The sequence below is a fragment of the Rhinopithecus bieti genome, unplaced genomic scaffold (genome assembly GCF_001698545.2).
Source record: "Rhinopithecus bieti isolate Rb0 unplaced genomic scaffold, ASM169854v2 scaffold_15197, whole genome shotgun sequence".
Lineage (NCBI taxonomy): Eukaryota > Metazoa > Chordata > Mammalia > Primates > Cercopithecidae > Rhinopithecus > Rhinopithecus bieti.
Genome location: NW_016808366.1, coordinates 1820023 through 1824733, shown reverse-complemented (window position 1 = coordinate 1824733; position 4711 = coordinate 1820023).

Below are 4711 nucleotides of genomic sequence, written 5' to 3'. Positions count from 1 at the left end.
CCTGTTCACTCTGATGATAGTTTCTTTTGCTGTGCAGAAGCTCTTTGGTTTAATTAGATCCCATTTGTCTATTTTGGCTTTTGTTGCAACTGTTTTGGTGTTTTCGTCATAAAGTCTTTGCCCATGCCTATGTCCTGAATGGTATTGCATAGGTTTTCTTATAGGGGTTTTATAGTTTTAGGTTTTATGTTTAAGTCTTTAATCCATCTTGAGTTAATTTTTGTATAAGGTGTAAGGAAGGTGTCCAGTTTCAGTTTTCTGCATATGGCTAGCCAGTTTTCCCAGCACCATTTATTAAATAGGGAATCCTTTCCCCATTGCTTGTTTTTGTCTGGTTTGTTGAAGATGAGATGGTTGTAGATGAGTGGCATTATTTCTGAGGCCTCTGTTCTGTTCCATTGGTCTATATATCTGTTTTGGTACCAGTACCATGCTGTTTTGGTTATTGTAGCCTTGTAGTTTGAAGTCAGATAGAGTGATGCCTCCAGCTTTGTTCTTTTTGCTTAGGATTGTCTTGACTAGTTTAAAAATGGATCATGTAGATAAATGGGGCTACAAACTCTTATGACTTTGAATTCCTTCTTTATTTCAACTCACATTTGTTTCTTTATTTTTTCAGTATAAATTATTCATTTAAAGTGTTCTATTTTTTCTAGCATTTCTACATTTATCATCAGAATTTTCTATAAATTTTTCAAATTTGCCATATTTCTAGAATCTAAACTGTATATTTATATTTATTTAATAGTTACTGACTTAGTTCATAGTTGAGTCAATGCAAATCCAAATATGTTCAACTTTTATCTGGAAATATACATAATTATCTTTCAAAATCATAGCTATATATAGATAGGTAGACTATACTAAAAAGATGATAGATTTTAAATGTGTACAGAGCATTAAATATGAGTAAATTAAAACAAATAGCTTCAACAATAATTTCACTGAGCTAAGAAAATATACCATTTGAATAAAAATAGACTCAACTTGGCTGGGTGCAGTGGCTCACGCCTGTAATCCCAGCACTTTGGGAGGCTGACACAGGCAGATCACCTGAGGTCAGGAGTTCAGACCAGCCTGGCTAACATGATGAAACCCCGTTTCCACTAAAAATATAAAAAAGTAGCCGGGCATGGTGGCGTGCAACTGTAATCTTAGCTACTCAAGGGGCTGAGACAGGAGAATCACTTAAACCTGGGTGTTGTGGTGAGCTGAGATTGTGCCACTGCACTCCAGCTTGGGCAACGGAGTGAGGCTCCATCTCACAAAAAGACTCAAATTTTCTGCTAATATCTCTAGATTTCCCACATTACTTTTTCCTTCTCATTTTTTATTTACTTAATATTATATCCTAAATTGTATTTTTGTTTCCTTGTTATCCATACAGATCTATTACTATGTTATGCCGTATGAATAATCACTAATGGAGTCAATGAAATATGCTCTTGGCTTTATTAGTATGTTAAAATGGTCTTTTTTTTTTTTTAAAAAATGTTTTTTTTTTTTTTTTTTTTTTTTTTTTTTTTTTTTTTTTTTTTTTTAATGGAGTCTCACTCTGTTACTCAGGCTGGAGTGCAGTGGCATGATCTTGGCTCACTGCAACCTCCGCCTCCTGGGATCAAGCGTGTCTCAGCCTCCCAAGTAGCTGGAATTATAGGTGCATGCCACCACACCCAGCTAAAAATCGTCTTTTTTAATTTAAGGGTTAACTCATACAATTATGTATAATAGATACAAGATGCGCAATACAAAATCATTAATAAGAAATGTGTCTTCAGTAATGAAAGATTGTTATAGAGTAGAAAACCAAATATATACGAATCTGTCATAAAACTCTAAGCTTAGTATATACTAACAGAGAACAAATTGAAGAAGGGAGGTTTAGGTTTAATTTCAGAAAGTTTAAAACAAAAATCTTTATGAGAAAATTAGAAGTTAAATAATGAAAGGGTAATTTTTAGATTATAATAGATGAAAAAATGCAATGGAAAATTGAAGGCATATTGTTAAAGCCTAATACTCAAGCCATTGGCAATAAGTAATGGAATCCTATCAAATGAAAATATAATTGAGTAACAATGTGATGGATTTTTTTGTTGTTGTTCAATAGATTTGGTCTTTTTCTCCAGCCTGCATAGATTTAAGGCTAAAATGTTCTCATTCACAAACACAGAAGAGATAATTAGTTTCCCAACTGGTAGCATATGAGCCTGTTTTGCGGATTTCTCCAAAATGTGATTATAAGTTTTAATATATTTCCTTTCCTTCATTTATTTATTTCTCTGTCCTTTCAAACTACCTGTATTATTTAGACATATTTAAGGTAAAGATGATATTGCATGCATTGGAAAATGGAATTCCATAATGCAACTTAAATTATGTTATCCCAAAACAGAATGCTCAAAATTTTATTATATAATACAGGTATTTGATGTTTTAGTGAGCTTATTTTCTTTCTTATAGTTTTATTTTGCTTGCTGGAAAATAATAAGATATAATTGTTTGGATGTTATAAGTAGGATACTCTGTTTTTGATTTCCTGCTTTTGTTGGCTGTGACCTTGAAATATTTACAAAATGTTTTATTCCAATAAGTATGTGAACATTGTCTTCATATTTCCTGGAAGAATTAACACTAAAAATAGAAATTCTGGGAATAATGTCAAAATGTTAGTTAATCACTGTTAGCTGATACAATGACATCATTACTTAGAACATCATTCTTCCAAATAGGGTAATTTTAAAAGAGAATAAATGAGTAAAGTTAAGCATTCAAATATTTATCATGATTACCAAAATGTGATACCAAAATTAGCAAGATTAAACACCAGGGTTCTTTAAAATACTTAGTAGAAATAGATATTTAGTATTTACTTTCAAATTTGAAATGCTATTATTTTTCAATCAAATTATTGTTTTCCGCACAACAAACCCTCATGATTCACATTTACCTATGTGACAGACCTGCACAAGTACCCCTGAACTTAAAAGTTTAAAAAATACATTCTGTTCTACTATGTGCTAACCACCGATGCTGCATACATTGTGTATAATGATGAACAGGGTCAAAACTCTCCTTGCCTCATTACATTCAGATCCTAGAGAAGGTTCCAGATGAGTAAGCAGAAAATAATAATGAAGCAATTAGAGCTAGGGATGGGGTAGTAGGGAATATCATGAGAGTACATATAGAAGAAAACCACTACTCAATATTTTCTATGTGTTTTTGAGTGTGTTTTAGGTTGATCAGGAAAGACTGTCATTTAAGCTGTGGTGTTAAGAATGGGGTCAAAGGACAAAAAGTAGTAAATACCTAGTGTGACCAAGTCAAAAGATCTAATGTACAAAATGAGGACTATAATTAATAATGAAGAGTTGTATTCAGAATTTTTGCTAAATTAGTAGACTATAGCTGCTTTTGCCAAAGGGTGGGAAATTAGTAACTATGTGAGATGATGGCTAATTTAATTTGTAACAATATAGTAACCATTTTACTATATATATATGTGTGTGTGTGTCTTATAACATCATGTTGTATATATTAAATATACGCAATAACATTTATTTTTATTACAAACTTCATTGCATTTTTCTATAGGTGGCTAATGCAAAATTATATATTGTTGGCAACATTTCTTTGCATGACTGTAACATAATACATTTCTCGTGTAACATATTTTCCTAAAAGTTTCACTTTGGAAAATTTATGTTTTCTTTCAAAATTTGAAATAACAGTTTCAGTAACATCTATTTCTGGGTACCATAAAAATAACACTTTAAGTTTTAAATAATTTAGAAATAAATTTGAACTTTATAAATTAAAATAATATTTCATAAAATTACTTTATTAGAGGTATATACTGAGCAATTTATTTAAATAAATCACTCTGTGCCATGATTCTAAAGCTTTCTCTCTTCATATATCTTTAATATACATATCTTTTAATATTTTTTATATCTATGGGTCTGATGTATATTTCATTTTAATTTAATTGTATATCTGGTCTTCAGTGAAAAGTCTGGATTCTGACCTTAATCCAAAGAGTTTGTCTTCCTGGAAGGTTCTCATAGATTTTCTGTCAAGAAGGAGTAAACCGCTGGCCATAGGAGCTAAGCCTAAATTATTACGTATGCTCAAGGCAAACCTCCTATTCCCTGACTTGCCTGGAGCCAGCATAATTCTAGAGTCTCACTCACTAGAGTAAAATAACCGACATTTCATTTTCAGGTCTCTGAACCACTTTAGGAAGGAAAAAACTTCCTTTAATACTTAAAACTGAAGAAAACTCTGGCAACTATGACCACTATTTTTAAACAACAACAACAAAAAGAAGCATTCCATATTTTTTGCACAGTAAATATTTTTTTCTTATCTAGGAATTATATGGGGCTGAATTTGATAATTAAAAAAAAAAAACTGCTCACCAATATTTACAATGAGGATCATCCAATATTTGTAATGTAACCTAGCCAAAAATGCAAAACTGACCAGAAAGTATATCATGGTCTTAAGGTTTTGTTTTATAACACTTAGGCTAAATGTAAATATGCCAAACATATGTGTTTGTTTCTAAACTTTTAAGCTTATTTTTATGTACAAATTAAATTTTATGTGGATGATACAAACCACAAAAACACATTATCAGGTGATTTGATCATTTTCTGCTAATGCTCAAGAATCAAGGCCAAAAAAAAAAAAAAAAAAAAAAAAA